Source organism: Pogonomyrmex barbatus, unplaced genomic scaffold (assembly GCF_055798465.1).
Source record: "Pogonomyrmex barbatus isolate J1 unplaced genomic scaffold, ASM5579846v1 scaffold13, whole genome shotgun sequence".
In the NCBI taxonomy this organism is placed as follows: domain Eukaryota; kingdom Metazoa; phylum Arthropoda; class Insecta; order Hymenoptera; family Formicidae; genus Pogonomyrmex; species Pogonomyrmex barbatus.
Genome location: NW_028297109.1, coordinates 7,315,218 through 7,333,468, shown reverse-complemented (window position 1 = coordinate 7,333,468; position 18,251 = coordinate 7,315,218). Strand labels below are relative to the sequence as shown.

Genomic DNA, 18,251 nt, shown 5'->3' with positions numbered 1-18,251 from the left:
TCAAGACTCGACCGTGAGAAACTAAACGCATTGTGCGCTTGACTTACGTCCGGGGAGTAAATACCGCTCGTCTATAACTCTTCATGTTTACGTCGTCACATGGGGTAATCGGAATATGATCCGATCCCTACAAAATTTTCCCGGTTGCCACTAACGATTTCGATAAAAAAATATTTTCAATTTTGCAATATTATCGTTTTGAATGAGAATCTCTGATGTAGCATTTCTTTTGATGCTGCATGCTCGGAATTCGCCTATGAATGTATCGAGATTATTTTTACACGTGTCTCGCATACTGCGTCACTGGTATTTTGTGAAGTTATGCTTTCCAGCATGCTTCACCTCGTATATTAAACATTATTTATAACGGGGAGACATTTAAATTACTATTTATAACAATCAGAAACAATGTTGTGATGTTGTCAATCACACGATCAAAAAGCGTATTGCAAACAAATTTGAAGCAGCTGAAAGCGTTGCTCATCGATCATCGATATCTGCCTTTATGGCCGCGTCATTCTGTCATAATGGCGCATGGAAATATGATATTTTTACTAAATTTTGACTGTCTTCGACGATAAGTGGAGGGGTTAACGTCACGCAATAATGTGAATAATTTTGCGCACGATCGCGCTGCACTCGGACTTTTGTAATATTTTTTGAAAAATCGATCAAAGAACTCGTATTAAAACACTGCGCAAAGTATTCTAACAAAAATATAAAATAAAAGAGTAACAATTACGCGATAGTAAACGTGAATATTAATAGGAATATAAAATCATGAAAAAGTTAATTATAAAAATTTCTGACAAATATTGAAATGTGAGTGACTAAGTCTTTGAATTTGTCAACTAATTAGGCCTTATCGCAATTGATAAGGAATGCTCGTCATAATTTTTGATACGTATAAGGCGAGATATCTTTATCGATAAGTACGCGAGATAGTAGATATTCGCCTCCGTTGTGCATTACTGTTGCACGAACGAAACGTGGTGTTTTTTGCAGCGCGATTCATCCCGCCGCCTCGTTGGGACGTGGCCCGCAGAAATTCGTGTTTTTTTCTCCCGCATAGCGAATACTTGGCGCATGGACCGGACGTGGCTTGCCGATCACGTCTGCCACCCGGGCTGAATTATACGCGAAGGGATAAAATTCGAGACTACGCGATGCGACAGGACGGGACGGGACGGAACACGACGCGACGCGACGCGACGCGAAGCGACGCGAAGCGACGCGATCGTTCGAGGGACCTTCGAAAATCCTCGGGAACGTGAGCTGCCGCACTGACGAGCGTCGATTAGCGAATAGAGTTATGTGTGTCCGTGTGCCTCGCGCCTGATCGATTGGATAAATACGAGGAGGAAGCCCTCTTCTCTCTTTTACACGAAATATCTTACCGTTTGCGAGGATCTCGGTGAGGGAGGTCACTTGACGAAATTGTCTTGACGAATATAATCGAAGTGGAGAAGCGAAATGAAGGCTCGAACGTGACGCGGGAATTTATTCTCCGCGTGTGTGTCCGCGATATTTTTTTTTTTTTTTTTTTTTTTTTTATTTTCCTACGACGTATTACGTGAATCGACGTTCGCGTTAATACAAGAATTGTGCCGGGTACCGTTAGTGGTTTCTTCTTAGTCAAACCCGAAATAGCCCGATGAATATTCATTTCGGCGATGGACGAAGTTGTAAATAAGTTGTGGAAACTGTGGACTGGGACCGGTATTTAAGATTTAAAAGGTTATCTATGTGAATATGTGAAATATTAGAAAACTTACCTTTGTAAGTTTTCTAATATTTCACATATTCGCATGTTTGACTTCCTACTGCTTGATAAATCATATAAAAAAAAATGTATGATTTATATAATTCGTCATGGTTGAAAGAAGAAAAAAATTTGCAGATTTTACATTATATTAACGCAGCATATATCGCGCATATATACGACTTAGAAATGAAGACGTAAAGATAAAAAATAATATTAAGTGTAACGCAAAAATAATGTTGAAAATAATATATTAGTGTACATTAAAATTTTTTCAAAGTTTGAAAATACATGCTACAATTGAGATATTGAGATTGCTGTTAATATTTCGGATGATGCTAAATTATTTACTTGCCATTAGTTAAAAATTACTCTTCAATTACTCTTCAACTTGAGTTTTATTCATCACGCACTCGCAAATGTAACATCTTCAAAGACACACGGGCCCCTATTGTGCTCTAGAATATTGTTGGAGTGTTAACCTTGGCCTCTCTCGCAATTTTTATCATACCCGTGCGGCCTGCAAAACGGCGTGCTCTATGTACGTGCTCCTCCGCTTATCTTACTAGTAATACCATGCTTGTGCACCGCGTTAGTGCCCAGGCGTTAGCTGAGTAAATATTAGTTGTAGAAACGAACATATATTAACTACATTATGAGCCAGCGGGTCAATACGCCCCGCGAAAACGCGTCGTTAATTACGTCTCTATATCTCATAATATAATGTAAGGTTCTAAATTAAAAATTCTTTGAATATTTGATTGAACTTGATATAACTCTAATTCAATTCAATTCAATAAATAGCTAACTTCAACAGTTATACAAAGATTATTATTACTTTGCGATTTTATTTTGTCTCGACGAATATATATTGATCCGTATATTTTTAATAATTTTTTTAATTCTGACGATTGAACAGATGAAATATGACAAATGAATAATTATTTTTCTATGTGCTTTATATGAAACATCATTGTGTTTCTTGATTAATTAAAGCAACGTGCTTGTTATGATTCGGATTGCATTTGTTATGATTTATACTGTAGCTTTATCCTGTCTAATCACGTGCTCTTTTACCAGATGGAGAACCATCATCTTTTTGATTATTTTATTATCTTGTTATTCCGATGCGAATTCCGTGGGAAAAAAAAATGGCGTAAACGATATTTTTGCTTTTATAAGCAAATTTTAATTTTATAAATACTTTTATTAAACCGGTTATCTCGATATTGAAATCACCCGCGTTTAAAATTATTAGTGTTTGGCGACAACTTTTGAACAATCCGAATTTCGAGATCGCTTGTCGCCCGATTGCATGCCTGCACTAAATTATCCGTTGAATTTTCGTATGAGGTAGGTATTTTCTCTCTGTCGTTGTTATAAGACTTTAACCTTAACACGAAGGTTATCTATCGTGCTCCGATTCCGTCCAAGAAATGTTCAGAGAGCCAAGACGATACTTTTGCCACTGTGCTTACAGTGGGGATAAATCTGGCGAATATTTGGAGATGACGTTTGTTATGGCATTGTTCGTTTATTCAATTTTTAAGATTAAAAGAGGCACGAGAAATGTTAAATCAATGAGAAAATCCAAGTGATCTTTGAAATACTTTTAGAAATATATGTACAAATGAGTTATTAACTTATAATATTATACCATTTTGCAACACCGCCGATATTTATGCAGTTTATTTATATATTTGACTACAAGTATTGCGAGAAATTCCCTGATTAAGTAACTTTGTGTTCAGAGTGCTATTGAGAAAAAAAGCAAACAAGCTGGGTGTTATGTAAAAATGACATAATCAATCAGGTTTAGTGATAATTTGATGTAAATTAAATTTACGGTATAGAGTTTCTCTTATATTACGCGTGTCTATTTCCATATAGCGTCACTCTATCAAGGAAACATTTTTGTTAAAGTTAAAAAGAAACATAAAACAATTAATTATTCCTCCTTTCTGACGAATAATTACTCACAAGATTAACGAATTTCGTGATTATAGTACGCATGAATTCAAGTCTGTCGTGGAAAAAGCGTCGGCGAGGAAGAGCAGGTCCGTTTTGCGCGTACGATAATAAAATAAAATCGAAAGAGAGGAGCGAGTAAAGCTGATAATGAGGCCCCATAAAATCGGGCCGCTTCTTTTCGTGGCCCCTTCTCTCGCCCTGTCAGGAGATACCGTCGTACTTGTTAGGTAGCTTTCACACGAGAACCTGGCGGTCGGCATTATCGGTCCTGATGAATCACTCATTTCCGCTTCGTAATAATAATGGCAGGCATGCGCGCATTTGGTAATCAAGGAGAGCGCGATTAAATCTGCATATGCGGCTAAATAAGTATCCGAATTAATTATTTTTTTTTTATAAGAAAAGTTTATAAAAAAGTTTCGCATAGGATTACGTTTTTAAAAAAAGACTATAACAAATATAAATTTAGAGATATATATATATAAAATGATAAAAAGCTTTCTGATATGAAATCTTGTCAATAGAAAAAGTCAGTTTAGTTAGACTGGATATGCGTGGATATTAATATTTTGTATTAATTATTAAGAATAGAAATGAAAGAATAGAAACGAGAAGAATCTTTATAAAAATAAAGAAATATGTGTAATTAATTTTATAAAATAGAAATTTATTTCTGTTTAATATTTTCATATTTTTTTTTTTATAAAAGAAAAATATTAGATTAGAAATGTTGAGAATATTTGGAATTGTTTTGACTGTTTTGGAAAAACATAAAAGTATATATTGTAATATACGTATATTACACGCCAGTTTCGTTGTGATAATAGCTTAAAACAGCATCCTGAAGCATATCGCGTCAAATTTAGCTAAATAACTGCGCTAAATTGCGTACTTTTATTATCACTTTACAGAGCGTAGATTTGCTGAAATCTCGCAAGCAACGACTTTCCAAAGCTTACAATGAAAAAGATCGGCCCACCACAGCGTATTGTTACTTCGCCATAACTTTGATACATAACTGCCGAAGTACCAATCGATATGTGGGACCTCTTTAAAAGTATCTTAATTCTGCGATAATTATTGTCTTAATCTCCGAACCCTTTTGCGCTTAAATTTATTGGATTTTATTTTTTACAGATATATAGGATTTTATTTATCGATACACATATATATTTTATATTATTTTATTACAACGTAATATGTGTGTGTATATATATATATATATATATATATATATATATATATATATAAAACAATATTTTATGATAATAATAATAATAATAATAATAATAATAATAATAATAATAATAGGATTTTAGGGACATTAACTTAATTCTTCAGAATGCAGAATTTAGGTTTAATTCTTTCGCGGTCATTTTTTAAAATATCAGTAACGTAACGATACGTACTTGTGTCTATAAATGAGTTAATTGTACAAGAACGAGGCTATCGAATGAATAATGAAAGGACCGGCCGAAACGGTTACGCAAGAGGAAGCGATAATGCAGGCGGATTTGCGGGGCAAGGTTTAATATCCTCCATACGAACCGGCACACACACACACACACACACACACACACACACACACACACACACACACACACACACACACACACAGAGAGAGAGAGAGAGAGAGAGAGACACGCGATCCACAGAGGAGAGTCGCGGAGGAGAGTCCGAGCGACACGCCTCGCGCCCATCGCGCGATCCATCGATCGTGATGGAATAACGAGCTGCCAAAGTCGCAGCCGAATCCGCCGGCTCAGCCATTCTTCGCGCGGGAACAGCTGATGGGCGGCGGTACTTTGATGCCCGACTGCTTATCGATCGACGGATTCGAGCCGCACAACCTGTCCCCCCGTTATCAAAGTCACGATCGAACGAAATAATTCGGACGAGTCACGTAATTCCCCCCCCCCTCCCCTGCTCAAGCCTCCCCCCCCTCCCGCTATTAAATGGCAGTTCCGTTACCTGCAATTTGCGCTTTCGAACGTACAATATCATCGATCGTCGGCGAAATAATTGCGAATCGTGTACCACACGTCAGTAACGATTTATTTTAATTTTGCGGGGACAAGTAAGTGAAGTCTGAGAAGGATCGGAAAGGAGAGAAATATTTCAATAAGTTCGAACTCTCTTCGAACTCTTCCGATGTTTAATAATAAAATTTATTTTCTATAAATTATTACGAAATAATTGTTTCCTTATGCTCGAGCTATTTAGGTTTGGTTTCTGGAAGCATTAAAGAAAAGAGAATATTTCGGTTATTTTAGTTATCAATCATACATACTTGAATATTTATTGGAATTTCTCTGTTGCTGGAGTTCTCATTTAGATTTCTATTGTTTTGCAGTGTAAGTGCAACCGCCTCGTTCGACCGTTCGATCATTGCTAGAGAGTCTAATTTAGATTGAATTACTTTCTGTCTTTCTCTGCTGCGTTCTTTATCATTCGATTACTCAGTATCGATTCTAATTCTAAATGGATTGAGCTGTCAACGGGGTAAAGAGATCAATTTTGACCATCGCTATATAAGTACAAAGTTATTTAAAATTAAACTGTCTCTTTGCCAAGACACAAAAAAAAGAATATTTCCATATTTCTTAATACATATTTTTTAATAATATTGATACTTTTTTATATTTCCAATTAATAATTGAAAATATAATCCTTATACTACTTTTTATTTATTTTAGACCAATTCAATATTAATTTTGATATTTATATATCTTATGTAATATAAAATGTATGATATTATTGCTCAGATTTTAAAGATAATTTTATGGAGGTTTTTTAATAATGCGAAATTGATTGGCAAAAGGAATAAAGTTATCGTATATATATATATATATATATATATATATATATATATATATATATATATATGTACACTATTATATGTCTAATAATTTCATCGCGGTACTTGTTACAAAAATACTTCGTCAATTTATCTAATGGGCTAAGTAGCACGTGCTGAAGGTGGATTAAAGCTTATTATCTCGATCTCCATTTCCGCATGTGCGTTATTACATTGGTACGCCAGGGCGCGTCATGCGGTCCATGATGAACATTGATGACTTGAGAACGAACTTTGACCCGAGATTGTCATCATTAAGCGCGATTCCGTGATTCATTTGCGTGTGATACGCTAAGCGCTTCTACGAGGGGGAGAGTCTCTTTGTGTCCACAGGAAGAAGAACGGGTTGTAATCTCATGTTCAAAATTAGATGGTACGAGCGGCAGAAAGACAATGCCGAGAATCGACACGGAAGGGTTTATAGAAGATTCCATCTATTATTACGTATGTGATTTCGCTCCGCATTTCAAGATTTTCGGCTGTTTTGAATTTTACTGCCACGACTTTTGTCGCTGCATTCTATAAATATGCAATTATTGTATAAGTCAATAGAGATATCGGTATTTAAAGTTGACTAACTACATCACATCCGGATGCAAAACGATAAAGCTGAATTATTTTTAAATATATTAGTCTTTCACTCGGACGTATAAAAATTTTAATTACGTAGAATTTATCATGATTTTGTAATTTATCTAAATTTGAAGAAAATATTTATTTGATTAATTATTTATGCTCGATCATAATAGCATTATGCACGAGATATCATCACTGAAAAATAATGTAATTTAAATGAACTGATGTAATTTATGCACATAATCGTGCACGACGTAAAGGACATAATTATCGAATGTAATGCATATGTCCTAAAGCGATGGAAAAATGGAATTAAAACAAAATTGAAGTGGTGTGGTTCCGCAAATAGCACGCAGGTGGGTCATGTTAATTATGTATCTATCATGGACAGTATCTGTGTGTAACGTTATTCACTTTGCATAGCCTTTATATCTTCACATTTATCGATCACATCTTTATTACATTTACCTTATCTTTTATTTGCCATAGCGAAAGAAAGTTTATATTATTTACATACGAGACTTTTATTTTTGTTTTGACTTAATAGTCGTGTTCTCAGTTAATTCAATCAACAAAGATATTTTAGATTAATACGACAAACAGTGAAATTTTAAACATTCTTCATTTTCTATTCGATATGTAATATTAGGTATACAAAATTTTAACAAAATCTCATCTTTTGACAACCAAAATATATTTGCTATCTTATTAATCTTTATGATTCTGCAAATTTAACTCTTATATATAAATTATTTAATTTTTTTTATTACATTTAACGTTTTATTTTCCAAATAAGCATTACATAATGTATAATAATATGATTTGCTTATCAAAATCAAATTGAAATATAGGACGTAGAATACTTGGCGTCTTGTAATAAAATTTACATTCAGTACACACGCGCGCGCGCGCGCACACACACACACACACACACACACACACACACACACACAGAATTTCTGTTATGTTAAATATTTTGTAATGACAACAATTCGATTGACACAACATTAATCGTTTGTTTGGCGCGTACGATATAACGTACGTTGTGTATACATACAAAGTCGTTGCGCCATTTGTACGAAGATCAGGCAAGCAGCAGACGCGACTTGATCTATATATCATCGGATTATTATTATTCCTCACATAGTCAGGATGGCATCGAGAAAAAATATGATTCTTCCATATAAATAACAATTATATTTAAAAACTTAAAATCTTATTTTTATCAAATTAAATCATATGGAATTAAAACTAAATCACTTTTCACATTTTGATTCGCCATATTGAATCCGTCATTTTAAATTTCGAAATTTTGATCCCAAATTCGCACTCAGCGACCCGAACAATACTTCTAGTACAAACTTTTATAAAAATCGAAGCACTCTTGCCCTTTTTGATTCAGTTTCAGATTCAGAGGCTGATTTTCGTTGGCAGACAAGAGTGATTAAATACAACATAAGACTATCAATTTTTCGAGGTGCACTTTAGGCACCGACGTTGTTTTACCGCAAGAATGTTACGTAAGAAAAAATACAAATATTGATGTGTACCGTCGTATAATACAGATAAAGCGATACGGACGATAAGGATGATCGATCGCTATAATAAGAAAAATTTATATACAATTCCTTGCGTAGTGAAAAATGCTAGAGACGTTGAATGAGGTTTCCTTCGAGTGGGAACAATGTAAGTACGTAATGCTGTACGGAGCTGGGGAAAAGTTCTCGTGCGTGATCTCGAAGGGTCGGGACGTGGAGTGCGGCAACTTGACTGCTGTGCATTCTGCTATCTTCCGCGATCGTAATCACGGATGCGCGCGGGACTGAACGCGGTTATTTATAACGCCTTTGAGACAGAACGTGGCGGAGCACGCGGCAATGGTATTGCATACCGAGAGATGAAGAGAGAAAGAAAGGCGGAGAGAAAGAGAGAGAAAAAAACGTCAAGTGACCCCTCCATAATGGATAATAAACAGGCGGCGCAATTAACATAAGCGAGCCTTGTATCACGCGCGAACTCACTAAATGATATTCCACGTAGAAAATTTTAAGAAGGAAGTCTATACTATAGATGTCCGTTGGAAATTTGGACGTTGTTATTATTGCTGTGAATTGTGAATTTTCAATATTAAATAAAGTAATATATCGTATAATATCGTATAAAGCAAGAAGATAATGAAAAACAATATGACGATAGGAAGTAGAAGATTCTGAAATTTTAATTTCGAATTTATTTTAGGACGTTGATCCTTTATCAGAATTAAACGTCTTGTTAATATCTTCGTAAAATGATATTTTTTTAATTAATATATCCATACATTATCCAAACTTTTTTTACAAAAGTTGTTTTAGGAATGATTTACTAATTGCTGTTCAGTTATCTGTTGGCTCATAAATTATCTAATTAACATCCGCATTTATCTAGTCTATTTGTTTATTTCCTTATCAACACTCGAGTATGTACTCGATATATTAATCTAAAATATGTTGACATAGGTAATGTATTTTTCTAACATATTCACATATAAGATTATTTTTAGAGCGACTTTGCTTTACTGATATTGATTAAATAATTTGAAGATTGACTAATTGACTTTTTATATATAGAAGTTTCATATATTGTATATTTTCGATTATCTTTTATACATGATCATATTAATATTTATGATCGATAGATATCATTGCATCAAGCTCCGAAACATAATTTTTTATTGATTAATATTTTAAACGTCAGATAAAAAATAAAGTAGTTTCTCGGACAAGCTGATCTATAAAAAAATCTATCTTTTCAAAGTATATAATACTGATAAGTATACAATACTGATTATTTACATACTTGAGTACGTATCGATTTTGCTGTTTTTATTCTTTATATCCGTTTTACATCGATTTTAATCCATTTATATGTTTCTTCTTACATGCGGCAAAATATAGAACGTGCAACTATAGCGAATATGGGGGAGGGCGGCGTTTATTATCCTTTTCTTTTAAATTAATCATTTCGCTCGAATTTAATTCGGAGAAAAAGCAAATAAATAATTTTTAGCGATATTTGTGTAGAGGCGGATATAAAATTGAAGTGAAACTCGAGAGGATCATTTCGGGATATTAAGAAACAGAACGAAAAATGTGCTTGTATAATATGTGGAAACGTTCGCGCGAGAGAAATGCGCGATCATTTTGGATATTGTTGAGCGAGTAGCAAGGCATAGGATCTGCTTGGTGTCACAGATCGCGATAAAAGCGGGTTTCAAAAGGCTACATCTTAAGTACGTGCTCAACGTAGAAGTGCGTCTAACGCCACCCTTCATCCCCGTTAACGGACGAGTAACCCTTCCCGAGTGACAAAAGTCGCGTTTCTAAAGGGCAACATTTTAGTTAGAGCGGATGATAACCGTCGACACTAGTCTGAAGGATCGGAAAAAGAGATAACAGAAGGGCGTCTTGAGAAACATATATGTATAAATTAATAACTGACTGGTAAATTTATTATATTTTTATTTGGAGTAATATATCAGATTAAGAATTATTAAATCAATTTTTTAATGTAAATAAATTGCGTGTGAATTATGATGATTTTCTCAAAGTTGAATTTTTATATAGCGTTGAAAATGTTTAAAATAAAAATTAACATGAAATATGTTTCTTGTATATAAAGAGATATCCAGTGCGACATAACTTTTATTTCTTTGGATTACACGATGTATTCATCTCTAATATGTTTGAGCGATATCGAACCGAACGATATCGCGATATCAGTTTTTATATTTACGTGATAAGTGCTGAGTTTGGCGCGATTGCATTAGGATAATTGTGTTGACAATAATTATCTATCCGATTCGCCGTAATTAATATTGGATTATTATAAAATTTCAAAAATTGAAAAATAGGGAAAGTTCTAAATCTAATAAGAATTATTATCATATGGAAAATATATAATTTTATTAAAGTCGAAAGATGAAACAAGAAAAAATTTTGGTCATTTCAAAGTTGTAAAATACCTAGAAGGTAAAATTCTTTAAAAAAAAATACAGATGCTGTATCTTACGTATGGAGTAACTCAGAAAATATAAATGCTACCTCTTACCATATATAGGATAACAGAAATGTAAATACAATAAAATAAAACACAGATAAAGTAGGGATATTTATTTTGTTTATAAAGAAGTAGATAAAGGAAAAATATATTATGTTTTGTAATATAATCAGGAACTGATGGTAGACATAACAAAACTCTCTTTGCCATTCTCATTATTAGATAAGTTAAAGGAACGAAATCACCATGTTTCTTTGAATGATCTTGAGCCCGAGACTGCGTTCGTTAACACCACGAAGTTTTCTTGGCAAACGTTGTAAAACTCCGTTCGTTATCTTCGCCATAAACGTGCTGTTACGGTACGGCGCTTAAACAATTAATCCACGGCCGGCAGTTCGTTAACTTCGCGACGCCAAAGTTTGCGCGCACGATGGAGAGTAGTTCTCGTTATCACCTGCAGTTTGCATACGGCGCCACGAATTTTGGGATCTTAAAAAGTCGGAGGCGTGAGAATGTTCCAGACAATAGAGAAGAAAGAAGATGCGTAGCCAGTAGAAAAAAAATTACATGTCATCTGATTATTTTAGGTCCTTAAGACAGAAAAAAACAAATGTAGCATTTAAAAAAAAAAACATATGGAATCCACAGTGGAAACCAATTATTTTTTTTTTATTATTCAGAGAAATATGCTTCTTTGTTAAAAGATCCAGAATGTGAAATAATATTCATTTCATTGTCAATCTAATTCTTTTCTCAGATACTCCAAGATATTTTCTCTTCCTTCTTTCAAGATAGCGAGAGAGAGAGAGAGAGAGAGAGAGAGAGAGAGAGAGAGAGAGAGAGAGAGACGCGAGAATATGTGAATAATAAATCGGATGAATTTTTCTGTCATCATTACAAAACGGCGCGTCGCAATAGGATAATATTCACGGCGGCGTTTTGCGAAATCAACTTCACCTTCGGGAGTTAAGGCGCGTAATTTATTTTCCGCCGCGCTTCCCTCGCGCCGTGCCGCGTTGCATCGTAGCGGCTCGCGAATGCAATCTAGCCGAATGACGCTGCACTATATATGCAACGTCGCCGCGCCACATGGCGCGGCGTGTGATACTTATGAATGAGAATTAAAGGCCCTGCGCGTGTGAAGCGAACCGCTGGGTCAACGAGGCGAATGCCGAGGCGAGCGGAATAACAAATACCTGTCACCCGATATTGTTACTTTTCTTTGCCGTTTCTCTTAACTCTTTCTCTCTTCCTTTGTCACACATGGGCGCCGAGATTCTACGCGAGCTTTTTTCATTTTGTGCTCCTACGAATAATTCGTAGGAGGAGTTTGGCTTAAAGTCAATGTAAACGTGCAAAGTTTTGGAATGCACATTCTGAAAATTTTCTTAAATTTCTTAAATAAAAAAAAAAAATTTTTTTTTTTTTTTTTAATGAGATAAATTGTTCGATTGAAATTATGTTAAAAGGACGCAAGAGACCATTTCAATCGGAATGTGCGTTAAATATGTATCGGATATGAACGAACGAGCTAACTCGGGTAAATTTTCCCGGGTTAATTTTACGTCTGTACACATTAATATGATATATCATCGGAAATTCATAGTCGATTGTACGCAACTGGTGTCATTACCGCGGCTTTGCAAACGGCTCTCGTCGTGTAGCTGCATCGCTATTTCGAGATTAACGCAATGAATGAATCTATTAGCGGATAAACATGTGTTTACGATCAGCGTCGTTCGCTCATTTATTTTATGTCACTGCCGAAATAGCGATGGTCAACTCGAGTGATGACCAGGCTTCCTTGACGATTCATACTGTATCCCTTATGCATCTTTGCGACGATGACATATGTTTGCGACGTCGTAGCCGAATTCATCATGTATTCTTGAATTTCCTTTACGTTGGATTTGTCTTAATTCGTCAAACAAAAGAGGTCTTAAATTATATGGTGCGCAGAACAAATAGTTTCTTTGTCGGCTCGTCTAACGAAAATTTGAGATCTTTGTTGTTCGAAAATATTGCCGATGTATTCAGGAACGTGCCAAGATATTTGAAATTTTCGAGCAGATGAGATTTTTTTTTGTTTTTGGAAATTATTATTAGTCGTTGCACTAAACTTATATAACTTATATTATTAACTTCTTTTTTTTTACGCTTTCCAAATCTAACTTTTTTCGTAAAATTGATAAGGAGCGAATGAATAAAATTGTTGTATTAAATAAGCAGCTAAGGGAGTAATCGCAAATTTTACTATACACAAGACTACACAAGTAATGGTTATTAATTATTTATTGGTTATGATTAATTTTTTTTTAATATAATAAGGAATTACGGGTAGTCTGCGTTATTAGTCGCTGTATCACCCGGTACATAGAAGATACGGTGAATGATACACTTTTCCACTTTCTCCGCGACCGAGATTGCACGAAGCCTTGAGCATAACACATAACGAGGCAAAACTCGCCTTCGTCCTGCCCGTATACACCGTGTATCTAAAATATCGATAGTGAAAATGTTTTATTAGAGAACTATTAATTTACTTTTATTTTTCATATTTATTGTGTCATTTTGCAGCATTCATAAATTTATATTTAATATAAATTCAGAAATTAATAACTGAGATTGTATTTTGCAAAAATTTTCAGAAACCTTACATTAAAAGTTAATTTTATACGCAACAGTTTTAATGATCATTTAGTTATTCATTTTGCGTTTGTAAATTAAATTTTTTTTATTTATTTTTACTGACACAGAGGAATCGTGAGCATTATATGTATCGTAATTTTAAAGACATTAGAAATGATGGCGAATAATTCATTTTATTAACGAATGATATTTAAAAGCTAAAAATAATTGCAACATTCTCAGTAACTACGTACTTCGATAAGAAATGATAAAATGCGACTAACTGCGACGATATTTGTCGACGGTACCAACATGATATCATCTCTTGTTTATGCATCGGGATGCGTCCCAGGTTCATCTACATATTGTGATGATTGAAGTCGTCGACCTAGTCGCTTCCACGTGCGAAAAATTTGTGCTTCATTTTGTACATTTGTAGTGCAATATACATAAATAATATACATTAATTGTTTTAATTATGTCGGAAAATTGCAGTTGATGTAAAAGCAATAATTATATAAAAAAAATTAAACATACGTTTCTATATAAATCAATTTTATCATATTTGTACATTTAGTAATATTAACTCTGTGAAGAATACTACATAGAATTAATATTACTAAAAAATTTCGGTTATAAATTTATAATATTTATATGTTTTAATATCATGATTAAAGAGGAAAAAGTATCAATTTGATATCTAAAGAGTTATATCTATTTGTGATATGAAAATTATACACATATAATAACACATATAAAATTATACACATAATATGAGACTTAATTTTATTTCTATAATGTGACACAAGTTTTTCGAAACTTTTACGATTAATGTTAACTTGATCAAAGCCAAGACTGGAATATAAACGATCTCGTTATCATTCGCCGTTGTTAAAATTGACGCATCAAGCGCCACGTGTACGCTGCAGAATGTACATTATCTCCCCTGTATACATGAAATTTCAAACCTCTTCGTAGGATAATCTTCGTGTAATCCTCTCGAAAAAAGCCTTCGATATAATTTACAATATCACTCTTAATATACCATATTAATGAAATTTGTAATATTATTATAATATAAAAAGATACATGATACGCGCTCATCTACGCATAATTAATCTTCAATAGATCCTTTTACTATCAGACCACGCTCCTCGAGAAACATTTCACAATTATAAATTTTACTTTGTTGGTGATTTTCCGCATCTCTCGTCTTTGGTACTCGTTATTCGTTTCTATTGTCCAGACCGAAGGTCTTCGTCGCTAAATCGCGAGCCGGTCGCGGTCGACGATGTTCGCATGAGAGCCGCTGTGCGTTCCCATTTCTCCTTTCAGCGGTCGGTCGCTCGATCCGCGGTTGTATAACACCAATGAAAGTACTCCGACGGCCAACGTCACGTCCACGTTCACACGGGCCGTTCGTCGCGTCCTTTGGCCGTAAACCGTCCGGTAGTTGTCATCGTCTTCGCGGCCGGTCGGTCGGTCCCTCTTGACCCGTCCGTGTCTAAACGAAGACGTAACGAGCGGCCGATGGCATGCGGCGTACACCAATACCGGGACGACCGTGCCGCGGTTCTCCGCGATGTGCGGGCTGAAATCGAGGATGCGGATTATCCCGCATCGATCCCGCATCGCGAAGATCGATCGAGGATCCAACTGTGTGGTGTGGCTGACGCGTGAAATATTCAGAAAAAATTCAGAAGTACTTTATTAAGATCTACCGCTTGTATTCCGCAAAAAAAAAGTGAATGTCGAGGAAAGCGGAAAATTACTTTCTTCTCGCTGTTCTTCGCGTTTTCCCTTTCGTTCCGAGATGCGACTTTCCGATAGAGCTTATTTTATTACGCGATAAATTCTCCTCCCTCTCATTTTAACAGCAGAGAAAAACTAAGAACTTTACTGCACTGATTAACGGCACCGCGATGTCAGCCGATATCGTCGGAGAAAGAGAGAGAAAGCTGGAAAAATGTGTTTAATTTTTTTTTTTTTATCTTATCGAGCAACTTGATTTGATGAGCCGCGAATACGCGGCGTGCATTTTGAAGTGGAAGTTATCGCGCTGATTATCTCACTCGCCGATGATATGCAAGTGCAACGCGCGATACGGAATGCCGATATCGCGGTCGTCAGGTGATTTGATTTGGGTCAATACTTTGGCGCGAATAGCGCTTGTGGGATTCGCGCATATATAAATGTGCAGCTGTTGCGTATTTTCCAATCAGGCGCTACCATATGCCGGTCCGATAAGATAGCGCTTTTCCTCGTGATAAATTTATTGAACCTAAAGTGCACCGCCGAACATGCTCGCAATCTTTTTTTTTTTTTTTTTTTTTTTCCCTCCTTAACAACGAACTTCGTTTTTTGCAGCGCAAAAGCGTTTTATTTGGGTAGCGCTCATATCGGAAATAGCGGAATCGATATTTCGATAAAGCGGACCGGGGTAAAAAGAGACTCGAACTTACGGGGGGGCGATATCTTTTTGTGCGATCGTAAAATATCGTAAATTGTAGGACGAATAAAAATAGAAACACGCAGTCTTATATCAGTATAACAGAATACACATATAATTACGAATACGGGACGTCTCTACGGCGATTGCCACTTTATTCCCCGTACGGAGAGTTTAACGAAGTTTTCATTCGTCGCGTTCGTAGAATGATTAATGACGATTATCTATGTCATTCATTTATCCGTTAATCGAATCGGCAATTAATACCGGTTCTAGAGAAAAGTTTCTTATTTCAACGCGTGAGATAAGACATCTTTTAAGACGCAACTCGAGGCGAAATGGCATGGGCACGTCATTTCTTGTTTTCTACGTCGACGACTTTATCCGTCGACCTCGTGGAGGGACGATTACCTAAGGTCAAGGCGCGTATTTGTGTTCGCACGCAGAAAACCTCGTCACTAATTATCTGTGCCTGCGAAGATATGACAAGCCGCGATAGGGTTAAGGTTAACTTAAAAATATATAAATCTAACCAAATGTAAAAAAATGTATAAACGTAATTATATTTGGCAATGCAAAAATTCCGTACACAACAGGGAAATAATGGAAATTTAACTATTAACAGGAATGGACTTTCTTTTTCAAGCCGAATATTTACAAATAAATATATGCATTTTACGCAGATTGTAAAATTAATTACTTTTAATTGCAGAGTTTTGAGATGTAAATAATAATTATAAAATTTGATACAGATTTAGAAAAGAAAAAAAGAGTAGAAAGAGTAGAACGAAAGATTGGAGTTAGGCGAGTTTTACGATTATTTATTAAATTTTATTATTTCTAATTCGTTATATTTTTTTATCACGATATTTATCAGGATAGATATGATATAAATACGCAGATTTGAAGGAGTGCGATTATCTCTCGATCTACGCGATTATTACGATAGACTAAGCCTCACGCGAGTAACGAATTTTCTTGACCGGCTCGGCTCGCCATCGCGCAAGTTGCAATCCGGCGTGCAGGGCGAGTGCAGTAAAAGGCGATGCGCGTCGCGCATATCGGTATATACGCTCGTTGTGATTAAGGCCATGGTCATAAGAGCTGCCTGCTGGCGTGCTTATGGATGCGAACAAGTTAAATACTTGGCTCTGATCTAGGCGCATATCGTCGCGCGCGCGTTCGGTTACAAAGTTCCTGCCTGTTTGCAACGTGACACCGCTGTTTGCCGACTATCGCGCGTTAAACAATGGACAAGGCATTATTTACAGGATGCTCGCGGACCTTTCCCGAATCTTAATTTAAAATTACTTTTTTTTTTTTTTTTTTTTTTTTTCGAATCGATCTTCGGACCGTCGGTAATATTTTCGGCGATAAATCGAAGATAAATGCCGAAAATGCACGATTAAAAATGTGGGATAAAAGTAAAAAATTTGCTTGAAGTTTGACTCTCTGAACATTTCACCTTGCAAATTGTAGAGGAGAAAAATTTATTTTTAACAATATTCAATATTGACGTGACATAAATTTGATTATTTCAGAAAAGAAATTAAAAAATATATATCGAAGTATGTATGGTATTTAAAATTCTTACTATTTTCAGACTCACTTATTCGCATTCTGCGAATAGATTTTAATTAATATAAATTAATATAATTAAATAGCGACTTTATCTAAGTAATTAAAATTTACTTATCATCTTAAAAACTTAAAGAGAAGATTTTTTTTTCGTTTTCGACGATCGAGTCCTATGAGCAGATCCCAAGCACGTATCATCGGTCTGCGGAATTGACGGTTCCCCGAAATTACGAAGCACGCGATGGGATTTGCCGATGCGGGCTCCGCACCCGACGAGAGACGCGTGCGTTTTCGTATGCGGGACGCATTTCTGTCGGACGGGCGAATTGCCATACGGAGGTCTCCACGACGTCGTTTCGGTCTGCGAAAAAGAGGAAGAGGGAAGAGGGAGGCAT

The 18,251-nt window shown here is 35.5% G+C and overlaps 1 protein-coding gene across 7 annotated transcripts in view; it reads left to right on the top strand.

The window, feature by feature from the left end:
* Oatp74D (Organic anion transporting polypeptide 74D) overlaps nt 1-18,251 on the top strand; it is a 132,996-nt gene that overhangs the window by 44,634 nt on the left and 70,111 nt on the right. The gene's annotated exons all lie outside the window — the stretch shown is intronic.